Source organism: Caretta caretta, chromosome 5 (genome assembly GCF_965140235.1).
Source record: "Caretta caretta isolate rCarCar2 chromosome 5, rCarCar1.hap1, whole genome shotgun sequence".
Lineage (NCBI taxonomy): Eukaryota > Metazoa > Chordata > Testudines > Cheloniidae > Caretta > Caretta caretta.
Window position 1 is genome coordinate 45,135,376 of NC_134210.1, and position 14,580 is coordinate 45,149,955.

Genomic DNA, 14,580 nt, shown 5'->3' on the forward strand with positions numbered 1-14,580 from the left:
GCACCGGTTCTGGAAGTTTTTCCCTCAGCAGTATCCATAGGGGACCGGCTCTAGAGCCCCCTGGAGTGGTGAGCATATCAGTGGCATATAGGGTACTGCCTGCCCCCTCCACCCTCAGTTCCTTCTTGCCAGAAACTCCGACAGTGGGGAAGGAGGGAGGGTTGTGGAATGGACATGAGCAACACATCTTGAAGAACACCAGTTATGGAAAAAGGTAACTGTCTTTTATTCTTCGAGTGATTGCTCATGTCCATTCAACTTAGGTGACTCCCAGCAGTACCCCTGGAGGCAGGATAAGGAGTTCACAGACATGTAGATTGCAATACAGCTCTGCCAAACCCAGCATCATTGCTGGCCTGCTGCGTGATGGCCTACTGGGTCTGGAATGTGTGTACCGAGGACCATGTCATGGCTTTACAGATGTCCTGGATCGGAACATGTGCCAGGAAGGTCGCCAAGGATGCCTGCGCTCTAGTCGAGTGGGCTCTCACGATCGGTGGCAGAGGGACTCCCACTAACCCGTAGCGGGTCCGAATGCAAGGGGTAATCCTGTTAGAAATCCTTTGCATGGACACAGGGAGGCCCTTCATCCTATCCCACCTGTAGAGATAAAAAGCTGAGTCGACTTTTGGAAAGGTTTTGTCCGATCTAGGTAGAAAACCAGGTCCCTTCTTATGTCCAAAGCGTGAAAGCGCCTCGCTTCACTAATCTCATGGGGCTTAGGGCAGAAGACAGGAAGAAAGAAGTCCTCGCTCATGTGGAAAGCGGACACCACCTTGAGGAGGAAGGCTGAGTGGGACCGGAGCCGGACCTTTTCCTTACAGAAGACAGTTCTGTATGGAAGTTCTGAGGTCAGGGCTCGCAGCTCGGAGACTCGCCTCACCGATGTTACTGCCAGCAGGAAAGCTACCTTCCATGATAGGTGATATAGAGAGCACAAGGCCAAAGGCTCAAAGGGCCCTGTGAGCCTGGACAAAACCAAGTTGAGATCCCACTGAGGGGCCGGGGACCAGACTTGAGGAAAGAGCCTCCCGAGGCCTCTAAGGAACCTGACTGTCATGTCATGGGAGAACACAGTCGGCCCCTGGATTGGCAGATGAAAGGCCGAAATGGCCACCAGGTGTACCCTGATAGAGGAGTGCGCCAGGCCCCGGTTCCTTAAATGAAGCAGGCAGTCCAAGATCAACTGCACTAAAGAATGTGAAGGGGAGATGCCCCATTCGGCCACCCAGTGGGAGAACCTCATCCACTTTGCCAGGTAGGTCTGCCTAGTCAAGGGCTTTCTACTCTCAAGGAGGACCTTCTGGACCCAGTCTGAACAGGCCCGTTCATAAGGGCTCAGCCACGCAACATCCATGCTGTGAGGTAGAGGGATGCGAGGCTGGGGTGCAGGAGTCGGCCGTGATCGTGTGACAGCAGGTCTGGCCAGTTCGGCAGGGGCCAGGGAGGAACTTCGGACAAGGGCAGAGAGGCTCGAGGTGAGGCTCGCTGGTAACCAGGCGCCAACCTCTGGAGGTACGCACCCCCCGGCAGAAGTTTCGGAGTTGGCGCCTGGAATCTCCGTGGCACCAGTACCGCTCCAGGGACAGGTCAAGGGACCGACGGTACCATTCCATGGACTGTCGCCTATCCCTCAGGGCAGCATCACTGCATGTGACTACATCTTCATGACACCAAGGCCACTCTAGTTCCCAATCCTGCTCCACATCCTGGTACTGCTCGTTAAGTGCGAGATGTAGATCGCCGACCCGGTACTGTCGCGGATCTGCAGAGCGCTGCTGGTCACCGAGGCCCCGATCCAGATGCTTGTCGAGGTCAGTGAGATCCAACTCTGGGAGGGGTGACCAGTACCGATTGGGACAAAGCCATCAATCAACCCCCGACTTGGTTGTAGGGGAGCGACAACTCAGGCTCTGGCTCAGGTTCGCCGCAAGGTTCCCTAGCAGTGGGACAGGCTCTGGCACCTACGGTGTAGACTACCTTGGCAGCACCACAGCCATGCCCATAGTTTAGGGACACTTCTATGAAAGAATCATTACAAGCACCTTCTTGAAGATTTAGCCTAAATTATATGTTAAAGGATTTATGGCTCAAAAGGCTAAATAGTATTTAAATTCTGAGATATGCTGCAGATAAGATAATATGGATGTAATATATTAATTATTCAGCCTTGAAAAGACTATGATTTAGACTCAGGGCTGATTACACTAGAAAATCAGGTTGGTTTAACTAAGTCGATCAGAGGAAGAATTCTTCCATCAACCTAGCTACCACCTCTCAGGTAGGTGCATTACCAACACGAACTGCAGAATCCCTCCCATCAGTGTAGGTAGCATCTATGCTGAAGCACTGCAATGGTGCAGCTATGCCGCTGTAATGTTTTAAGTACAGACAATTCTGATTCTGAAATTTTGCATCCAAATTGTCATCTTCTGGGTTTCTTCTTTGCATTCTAGGGGGAAAGTGTTCCTCTAGGTTGCGTAAGTACTAAAACATTTGGTACTGACTGGATGAAACTGAATCTTGTTTTTCTGGGCCATGACTCCTTTCAATTTCCATTGTTTTGCTGGTGGTTCAATTTCAGTGAACAAAATATCTTCATATTTTGCAAAAGCATTTTTAGAGAATGTAATCCTGTGACAGAGACGCTGATAAGTCAAGTGCTGAAGCTCAATGTTAAGTTTCCTAGGCACAGGAGTGTTACACAGCTAGAGTATGTTTTCCTAGAGTTTAGCCACTAAATGATAGGGGAAAAAACAAACTCCTCCAGCTTACCATTTTAAAAACACCTATTCCCTTGCCCTCCCTTTGGAAACTCTCTTTATTTAGGGCTCAACAGGAAGCTCAAGAGTTATAGTTAGTGATGCTGATGTGCAATAAAGAATTCCAACACACAAACTTAAGTAGGATCACCCCATCTTCAGTGAATTTCTTACTGCAAGGAACAAAAAAGTGGAATGTGCCCACATAAAACAGAGTGCTGCTTATCTATTTCTTCCATGGGTTTGGTGGAGAGTACCAATTCGTGCACAGACGAAGCTGTAGGCAGTTAGTCATTCTTTTTTACTAGAATATAGATGGTCTATTATACATTATGATTTGGAAGTTATATACATGATCTAATATTGTAATAGACTAAATAGATTTAGTCTCTTAAACAGGTAATATGCTTGAAAAAGTATTTTGTACACAGAGCTATTAACAAGAGTGCCAATATAAACAATCAATTCTACAAAACAACAATATGGCAATCAAGTGAGTTCTGTAACACATTTGTATAATATTAACAAAACCATATATTATATGGTACCATTACAGTACCACAGTACAATACTTACTGTTATCTAATAGGATAACCAATACAATTTTCTTTAATTATGGGGGCACTGGTATTGACCTACACTTAAAGTTGCACTATGACATCTGCAGTAGAACGGGGGATTATATCCCTTTATGTTTGAAAATAGTGTGTCAACAAGTTCCCAACACTTAGAGTAACAACTGAATTTTCAATAAAGTTACAAATATATCTATTTATTAGTTTAGGATTGAATATAAGTTTACGTGTCTCTCTTTAGAAATTTAGGTTTCAGAGTAGCAGCCATCTTAGTCTGTATTTGCAAAAAGAAAAGGAGTACTTGTGGCACCTTCGAGACTAACCAATTTATTTGAGTATAAGCTTTCATGAGCTACAGCTCACTTCATCGGATGCATACTGTGCAAAGTATGCATCCTTACAATGAGTATGATAATCAAGGTGGGCCATTTCCAGCACAAATCCAGGGTTTAACAAGAACATTTGAGGGGGGCGGAGAGTAGGAAAAAACAAGGGGAAATAGGCTTGAATAGAGACTGGGAGTGGCTAAGTCATTATGCAAGGAAACCTAAGTTAATTGTATCCAATTTGCAAATGCATTCCAATTCAACAGTCTCTCGCTGGAGTCTGGATTTGAAGTTTTTTTGTTGTAATATCGCAACTTTCATGTCTGTAATCACGTGACCAGAGAGATTGAAGTGTTCTCCGACTGGTTTATGAATGTTATAATTCTTGACATCTGATTTGTGTCCATTTATTCTTTTACGTAGAGACTGTCCAGTTTGACCAATGTACATGGCAGAGGGGCATTGCTGGCACATGATGGCATATATCACATTGGTGGATGTGCAGGTGAACGAGCCTCTGATAGTGTGGCTGATGTTCTTAGGCCCTGTGATGGTGTCCCCTGAATAGATATGTGGGCACAGTTGGCAACAGGCTTTGTTGCAAGTCTAGGTTCCTGTGTCAGTGGTTCTGTTGTGTGGTATGTGGTTGCTGGTGAGTATTTGCTTCAGGTTGGGGGGCTGTCTGTAAGCAAGGACTGGCCTGTCTCCCAAGATTTGTGAGAGCGTTGGCTCATCCTTCAGGATAGGTTGTAGATCCTTAATAATGCGTTGGAGGGGTTTTAGTTGGGGGCTGAAGGTGACGACTAGTGGCGTTCTGTTATTTTCTTTATTAGGCCTGTCCTGTAGTAGATGACTTCTGGGAACTCTTCTAGCTCTATCAATCTGTTTCTTCACTTCCGCAGGTGGGTATTGTAGTTGTAGTTGATAGAGATCTTGTAGGTGTTTGTCTCTGTCTGAGGGGTTGGAGCAAATGTGGTTGTATCGCAGAGCTTGGCTGTAGAGAATGGATCGTGTGGTGTGGTCAGGGTGAAAGCTGGAGGCATGTAGGTAGGAACAGCGGTCAGTAGGTTTCCGGTATAGGGTGGTGTTTATATGACCATAGTTTATTAGCATTGTAGTGTCCAGGAAGTGGATCTCTTGTGTGGACTGGACCAGGCTGAGGTTGATGGTGGGATGGAAATTGTTGAAATCATGGTGGAATTCCTCAAGGGCTTCTTTTCCATGGGTCCAGATGATGAAGATGTCATCAATATAGCGCAAGTAGAGTAGGGGCTTTAAGGGACGAGAGCTGAGGAAGCGTTGTTCTAAGTCAGCCAGAAAAATGTTGGCATACTGTGGGGCCATGCGGGTACCCATAGCAGTGCTGCTGATTTGAAGGTATACATTGTCCCCAAATGTAAAATAGTTATGGGTAAGGACAAAGTCACCAAGTTCAGCCACCAGGTTAGCCGTGACATTATCGGGGATAGTGTTCTTGACGGCTTGTAGTCCATCTTTGTGTGGAATGTTGGTGTAGAGGGCTTCTACATCCATAGTGGCCAGGATGGTGTTTTCAGGAAGATCACCGATGGATTGTAGTTTCCTCAGGAAGTCAGTGGTGTCTCAAAGGTAGCTGGGAGTGCTGGTAGCGTAGGGCCTGAGGAGGGAGTCTACATAGCCAGACAATCCTGCTGTCAGGGTGCCAATGCTTGAGATGATGGGGCGCCCAGGATTTCCAGGTTTATGCATTTGACATCGTCATCATCTGGACCCATAGAAAAGAAGCCCTTGAGGAATTCCACCATGATTTCAACAATTTCCATCCCACCATCGACCTCAGTCTCGTCCAGTCCACACAAGAGATCCACTTCCTGGACACTAAAGTGCTAATAAGCGATGGTCACATAAACACCACCCTATACCGGAAACCTACTGACCGCTATTCCTACCTACATGCCTCCAGCTTTCATCCAGACCACACCACACAATCCATTGTCTACAGCCAAGCTCTACGATACAAGCGCATTTGCTCCAACCCCTCACACAGAGACAAACACCTACAAGATCTCTATCAAGCATTCTTACAACTACAATACCCACCTGCGGAAGTGAAGAAACAGATTGATAGAGCCAGAAGAGTTCCCAGAAGTCACCTACTACAGGACAGGCCTAACAAAGAAAATAACAGAACGCCACTAGTCGTCACCTTCAGCCCCCAACTAAAACCCCTCCAACGCATTATTAAGGATCTACAACCTATCCTGAAGGATGAGCCAACGCTCTCACAAATCTTGGGAGACAGGCCAGTCCTTGCCTACAGACAGCCCCCCAATACTCACCAGCAACCACATACCACACAACAGAACCACTAACCCAGGAACCTAGACTTGCAACAAAGCCCACATTGCCAACTGTGCCCACATATCTATTCAGGGGACACCATCACAGGGCCTAAGAACATCAGCCACACTATCAGAGGCTCGTTCACCTGCACATCCACCAATGTGATATATGCCATCATGTGCCAGCAATGCCCCTCTGCCATGTACATTGGTCAAACTGGACAGTCTCTACGTAAAAGAATAAATGGACACAAATCAGATGTCAAGAATTATAACATTCATAAACCAGTCGGAGAACACTTCAATCTCTCTGGTCACGTGATTACAGACATGAAAGTTGCGATATTACAACAAAAAAACTTCAAATCCAGACTCCAGCGAGAGACTGTTGAATTGGAATGCATTTGCAAATTGGATACAATTAACTTAGGCTTGAATAGAGACTGCGAGTGGCTAAGTCATTATGCAAGGTAACCTATTTCCCCTTGTTTTTTCCTACCCCCCGCCTCCTCAGACGTTCTTGTTAAACCCTGGATTTGTGCTGGAAATGGCCCACCTTGATTATCATACACATTGTAAGGAGAGTGATCACTTTAGATAAGCTATTACCAGCAGTAGAGTGGGGTGGGGGGGAAGTATTTTTTCATGCTTCGTGCGTATAAAAAGATCTTCTACACTTTCCACAGTATGCATCCGATGAAGTGAGCTGTAGCTCACGAAAGCTTATGCTCAAATAAATTGGTTAGTCTCTAAGGTGCCACAAGTACTCCTTTTCTTTTTAGAAATTTAGACTTTCAGTCCCACCTTTTCTTCATCTCCTTCTAGCTAACAAATATCTTTGCTATCACATTTCTAAATTCATATCCAAATAGCTAAATCTCCAACATAGCATTCAAAAAATAATGATTGTTCATTATAACTGTTTCAATTTAACGTTTAAGAATGGCCATACTGGGTCAGGCCAAAGGCCAACAGACAGTGGCCAACTTTATATTAAGGGAAACCAACACAAGTGTCTTCTTCATAGAACAAAACTTCTAGCACATGCAGGGAAACAGTGAAGGGAGGAGGAGCTCCCCAGCACTGCTGCCCCAGCTGATCCATAACAGCCTTCAGTCAGCCCTTCAGTGTAGCTTGCCTCATTTCTGCTGCTCTCACAAGGATGTGTTAAGATTCAGCAAGTCACTTAACCTCTCCATACCTAAGCTCCCCTTCTGTAAAACAGGCAGTATCATTGTCCCTTTTCTCCCACCCATCATCTTGCCTATTTACACTGGAAGCTCTGCAGGGTAGGGACCATTTATCTACAGTACTTATATGGTCCTCATCACCATATATTTGAGGGCCAATCAGTCTTTAAAATATTTATCCTCACAACACCCCTGCGAAGTAGAGAAGTACCATTAACCCTATTTTATGGATGGAGAACCAAGCCTACACTGAATACAGGTATGGATAACTCCAGTTTCCTTTCTAGTTTGCACTTACAGCTTACTGATGAGGAAAGGAAAGATATATCTAAAATTCTATACTCCTAGAAAAAATCCTTGTCCAAAAGAAACATTATATATTAATGGGGAAGAAAATCTAAGTGACTGCGGGGACATACAGGGATTGCAGGAGATGAGGGGAAGAGATCAGAGAGGTGGCATAGTGTGAGATGGTGCAGGATTCGAAGGGGCACAGAAGTGGATTTCAGGGAACAAATAGAACTCCAGAAATGGGACTGGGTATAGGGGAGGAGGAGGAAGAAAGAAGAAAAAGGTTGGGGAGACAGGGGGGTTAAGTTTTGGGGGTTGTTTTAAATGGAACTCTCCTTCCAAGAGTCATTAACTTATCGTTAAGGCTGCTCAAGGCTGCTCGTTTTCCAGCAGTGTGATCACTAGAACCCTAGAAAAATCATTAAAGAAACACTGGCACAACAGAGAGGAATGTGTCCCAGGCTAGGATGGTCCAGTGGTTTGGGACCTAGCCTGAGCCATGGGAAAACCTGGATTCAGTCCCTGGTTCTGCCACAGACTTCCTGCGTGATCTGGGGCAAGTCAATTGGCCTCTCTGAACCTCATTTCCCACATCTGACAAATGGAGATAATAGTACTTCCTTACTTTGCAGGGGTTGTGGGGATAAATTAAAGAGAGTGAGATGCAGATAATAAGGTAATGGGTGCTATATAAGTACGTAAGAGAGGTAAATAACTATAGAGCAGTGGCACCAATGCCGGAACTCATTCACACAGCATCCTTAACTGGCTCAGCAATGAGAAAATCTGTCTTTAAATCTTCCCTTCCCAACTCTCAAAAGCAGAGGACATGCTTCTCCCAGCAATAGCCCCCTTTCTGCTTTCAGTATCCTCACTATACTCTGCCTATAAAAAAGGAGAAACAGGATCGGACTTTAAAACAAACCTGAAGAGATATCACTTCACACAAAAAATGTACACACAAGTTTTATTTCCATTTGAATACTAGGAACTATGATTCTTTAGGAAGAGGTTAGGGAATTGACAGGACTGGTTGTGAATGGAAGATGGACAGGAAAGACCATTGTTCTAATGCATGAGCAAGTAAATTTGCTCCTTTCCCTCAGTTCCTCTTTTTAAACTAAGCTGGTTCTGGCCTCTTCATTATATATGAGTGTGTGTGTGTGTGTCACACACACACAGAAGTGCTTAGGGAGGCATTGCTGTTTTGCTGGGCTTTGTACTCATTCACTGGTATTCTAACAGACCCTAATTTACTCAATGTAGTAAAGAATTCCAGATATAAACTTCCCGAAGCCCACAATGAACTTTTGTTTTGAAGAGTCTGATAGTCCTCTAAAATGCAGGAAATTGCACCTCTTACTTCAAAGTGTTCCAGTCAAGAACCCTACAACCCTTTTAGTGCTTCCCCCAACTTCTCACAGCCTTCCTACTTTTACTTGGCTGGCTACAGACGCTAATGTTTCCTCAAATATACAAACTTATCTTCACAACCACATATAAGAACAGCCATACTGGGTCAGACCACAGGTCCATCTAGCCCAGTATCATGTCTCCCAACAGTGGCCAATGCCAGGTGCCCCAGAAGGAATGAACAGGTAATCAACCAAACGATCATCCCCTGTTGCCCATTCCCAGCTTCTGGCAAACAGAGGCTAGGGACACCATCCCTGCCCATCCTGTCTAATGGCCATGGATGGGTCCTATCCTCCATGAACTTATCTTATTCTTTTTTGAACCATGTTATAGTCTTGGCCTTCACAACATTCTCTAGCAAGGAGTTCCACAGGTGGACTGTGCCTTGTGTGAAAAAAATACATCCTTCTGTTTGTTTTAAACCTGATGCCTATTAATTTCACTTGGTGATCCCTAGTTCGTGTGTTATGAGAAGGAGTAAATAACTTATTTACTTTCTCCACACAAGTCACAATTTTATAGACCTCTATCATATCCTGCCTTAGTCGTCTCTTTTCCAAGCTGAAAAGTCCCAGTCTTATTAATCTCTCCTCATATGGCAGCTGTTCCATACCCCTAATCATTTTTGTTGCCCTTTTCTGAACCTTTTCCAATATATCTTTTTTGATATGGGGCACATCTGTACACACTATTCAAGATGTGGGTGTACCATGGAGTTATACATAGGCAATATGATATTCTCTGTCTTATTATCTATTCCTTTCCTAATAGTTCCCAACATTCTGTTCGCTTTTTTGACTGTTGCTGCACATTGAATGGATGTTTTCAGAGAACTATTCACAATGACTCCAAGATCTCTTTCTTGAGTGGTAACAGTTAATTTAGATCCCATCATTTTATATGTATAGTTGGGATTATGTTTTCCAATGTGCATAACTTTGCATTTATCAACATTGAATTTCATCTGCCATTTTGTTGCCCAGTCACCCAGTTTTGAGAGATCCTTTTGTAGCATCCCTTCGCAGTGTGCCTGGGACTTAACTATATTGAGCAATTTTGTATCATCTGCAAATTTTGTCACCTCGCTGTTTACCCCTTTTTCCATATCGTTTATGAATATATTGAAGAGAACCGGGCCCAGTACAGACCCCTGGGGACACCTCCATTTACTTCTTTCAATTCTGAAAACTGACTATTTATTCCTACCCTTGATTTCCTATCTTTTAACCAGTTACCAACCCATGAGAGGACCTTCCCTCTTATCCCATGACAACTTACTTTGCTTAAGAGCCTTTGGTGAGTAATATATATTCCCATTCTACATGTCTTATTGGAAGAGAACACAAACCTCCACCCAACACAGTTAGTTACTTAGAAGCAACACACACAAGGAAACTCTGGCCACATAATTTTTTTCCTTTAAAAATTTACAATTTGACATTATCAGCGTAGAATCTAGCCATCTTTGAGTATCTTCCCTCACACACCTTTTCAAAGGGTGCAGCAGGAAGGAGGGAGGAAAATACATAGTAGCCACTAATGGCTGCCTCATTCAGAGGCAAGTACAATGCCAGACCCAGGGCAGATTAAAGTTGCTTAAGGGGCAGCTTCAGGGCTGCTCTAATTTATGCATCTGACTATGGCCCAGAAGGGTCTGTCTGCCAGCCTGGAAGCACCAGAACAACTCCACACATGATATGACCCAGCATTTCTCCAAAACTCAGAGGTACAAATGTCAGCTCTCTGCCAGCTGCAAACTCCTCCATGACAATGAATTCCACAGATGGGCAGATCTGGTTGCTCTCCAGCCCCTTTGCACTGTCACAACACTAAAGGGGCTAGACTGAAGCAGAAAACCTGGCCTTTATTACTTCCTATTCAAAACACTTATTTCCTCATCTATTACCTATTATCTGCAATTTAGATTAGACATTTCTCAAAGTTCTAGGAGTATTTTCAGGTCAAGTTAAAGCTTTGTATTTGATTCTGAATAACTGGAATGGTGTAGATTTGTACTGAAAGGGAACAAATTGCATTGGTAAACAGTATCAGAATGTGGAGATATATATTGTTCCGTGGGTCCCGTGACCACAAGTAATATGTGAGTTTCTTTGGATGCTGATGTTTCTGTAACTAGCACATTTCTTATGTTTTAGTAGGTCTGTCAAACTGAAAAAAAATTAATCATGATTAATTGCAACACTAAAAAAAGTAATCACGATTAATCACCATTTTAATTGCACTATTAAACAATAGAATACCGTTTAAATTTTTGGATGTTTTCTACATTTTCAAATATATAGTTTTCAATTACAACACAGAATACAAAGTTTACAGTGCTCACTTTATATTATTTTTATTACAAATATTTGCACTGTAAAAAGATGAAACAAACAAATAGTATTTTTCATTTCACCTCGTACAAGTACTGTAGTGCAATCTCAATATCATGGAAGTGTAACTTATAAAATGTAAATTTTTTTTTTTCATAAAACTGCACTTAAAAACAAAACAATGTAAAATTTCAGAGCCTACAAGTCCACTCAATCCTACTTCTTGTTCAGCCAATCGCAAAGACAAACTGGTTTACATTTATGGGAGATAATGCTGCCCGCTTCTTATTTACAACATCACCTGAAAGTGATAACACGTGTTCCCAAGGCACTGTTGTAGCCAGCACTGCAAGGTGTTTACGTGCCAGATATGCTAAACATTTGTACGCCCCTTCATGCTTCGACCACCATTCCAGAGGATGTGCTTCCATGCTTAACGTCGGGTTTACTCAATAACGATCCAAAGCAGTGCAGACCGACGCATGTTCATTTTCATCATCGGCATCAAATCCAACAATAGACTGTTGATTTTCTTTTTTGATGGTTTGGGTTCTGTAGTTTCTGCATTGGAGTGTTGCTCTTTTAAGACTTCTGAAAGCATGCACAACACCTTGTCCTTCTCAGATTTTGGAAGACACTTAAGGTTCTTAAAACTTTGGATTGAGTGCTGTAGCTATCTTTAGAAATCTCACATTGGCACCTTCTTTGTGTTTTGTCAAACCTGCAGTGAAGGTGCTCTTAAATCGAACAACATGTGCTGGGTCATCATCCGAGACTGCCATAACACAAAATTATATGGCAGAACGTGGGTAAAACCGCAGAGCGGGAGACATACAATTCTCCCCAAGGAGTTTAGTCAAATTTTTATTAACATCTTCTTTTTGAATGAGCATCAGCAGCACAGAAACATATCCTCTGGAATGGTGGCCAAAGCATGAAGGGTCATATGGATGTTTAGCATATCCGGCACATAAATACCTTGCAACACCGGCTACAACAGTACCATGTGAATGCTTCTTCTCACTTCAGGTGACATTATAAATAAGAAGCAGGCAGCATTATCTCCTATAAATGTAAACAAACTTGTTAGTCTTAGCAACTGGCTTAACAAGAAGTAGGACTGAATGGACTTGTAGGCTCTAAGTTTGACATTGTTTTGTTTTTGAGTGCAGATATGTAACAAAAAAATCTACATTTGTAAGTTGCACTTTCATGATAAAGAGATTGCACTACTATTCTTGTATGAGGTGAACTGAAAAATATTTCTTTTATTTTTTGCAAATATTTGTAAGCACTGCACTCAAAAGTGTGCACTATACACTTTGTATTCTGTTATAATTAAAATAAATATATTTGAAAATGTAGAAAAACCATCCAAAAATATTTATAATAAATTTCAATTGGTATTCTATTATTTAACAGTGCAATTAAAACTGCGATTAATCCTAATTATTTTTTTAATCTAGTTAATTAACTCATGTTAATCACTTGAGTAAACTGTGATTAATTGACAGCCCTAGTTTTTAGGGATTACATTAATGTGAAAAGAAAAGGAGTACTTGTGGCACCTTAGAGACTAACCAATTTATTTGAGCATGAGCTTTCGTGAGCCACAGCTCACTTCATCAGATGTTTACCGTGGAAACTGCAGCAGACTTTATATACACACAGAGGAGACAGGCCAGTCCTTGCCTACAGACAGCCCCGCAACCTGAAGCAAATACTCACCAACAACCACATACCACACAACAGAACCACTAACCCAGGAACCTAGACTTGCAACAAAGCCCACATTGCCAACTGTGCCCACATATCTATTCAGGGGACACCATCACAGGGCCTAATAACATCAGCCACACTATCAGAGGCTCGTTCACCTGCACATCCACCAATGTGATATATGCCATCATGTGCCAGCAATGCCCCTCTGCCATGTACATTGGTCAAACTGGACAGTCTCTACGTAAAAGAATAAATGGACACAAATCAGATGTCAAGAATTATAACATTCATAAACCAGTCGGAGAACACTTCAATCTCTCTGGTCACGCAATCACAGACATGAAGGTCGCTATCTTAAAACAAAAAAACTTCAAATCCAGACTCCAGCGAGAAACTGCTGAATTGGAATTCATTTGCAAATTGGATACTATTAATTTAGGCTTAAATAGAGACTGGGAGTGGCTAAGTCATTATGCAAGGTAGCCTGTTTCCTCTTGTTTTTTCCTACCCCCCCCCCCCCAGATGTTCTGGTTTAACTTGGATTTAAACCTGGAGAGTGGTCAGTTTAGATGAGCTATTACCAGCAGGAGAGTGAGTTTGTGTGTGTATGGGGGTGGGGGGGATGTGAGAAAACCTTGATCTATGCAGGAAATAGCCCGACTTGATTATGTAAAGAGTTGTTACTTTGGATGGGCTAGCACCAGCAAGAGAGTGAATTTGTGTGGGGGGGTGGAGGGTGAGAAAACCTGGATTTGTGCTGGAAATGGCCCACCTGTTGATCACTTTAGATAAGCTATTACCAGCAGGACAGTGGGGTGGGAGGAGGTATTGTTTCATGATTTCTGTGTGTATATAAAGTCTGCTGCAGTTTCCACGGTAAACATCTGATGAAGTGAGCTGTGGCTCGCGAAAGCTCATGCTCAAATAAATTGGTTAGTCTCTAAGGTGCCACAAGTCCTCCTTTTCTTTTTGCAAATGACAACTAAGTTTCACATGAATTGCAATATTTACATGACATAAAATGTTGACCTGAAGGCAAATTCAGTTATCTTTAACTACACAGAGTATGATATTTACAAAAAATTATAAGAAACTTCAGATGTAATGCAATACCAAAAAAGTGAATCGTGAGAGGAGAAGAGATTGAAAGATATAAAACTATAGTAATATTTTTCTAAAGAATAAAAACACAATGTAAAAAAATATATATAGCTTTAAAGACTAATTGTAGCTACCGAGTCAGCAGGGTCAATGGAATAAGAACAGAATTGCAAATTCTGAGTTTTATATTCTATTTCAAAGTTTTCCACTGTTTTTTGTTAATCTTCACTGTGTATAATGGCTTACATTGGACTACTGTGAATAAAACCTGCCATATGAGAGCTGGATACTATTATTTTTCCCTGCTATAGAGAGTCAGCAATTTTGAAAGCAGCTCTTCCTGTCAGTGTGTGATGGTAGCAAGCATGGTTTTCTGAAGGGTTGATTCAGCACAATCTGGACATCTAACTGTCATTATCAGTAACATAATAAAGCATAAAGAGACCAAGAGAAGACACTGAGTGGAGTTATAGGAAATATGGGAGAGAAATGAGGAGCAAAGAATATGAAGGCACAGATGGAGGAGAAAAGACAGATGTTAGG

The 14,580-nt window shown here is 42.6% G+C and overlaps 1 protein-coding gene across 2 annotated transcripts in view; it reads right to left on the reverse strand.

Annotated features, from left to right (window-relative positions):
- Nucleotides 1-14,580, reverse strand: part of TENT2 (terminal nucleotidyltransferase 2) — a 77,200-nt gene that overhangs the window by 25,953 nt on the left and 36,667 nt on the right. The window lies entirely within an intron of this gene.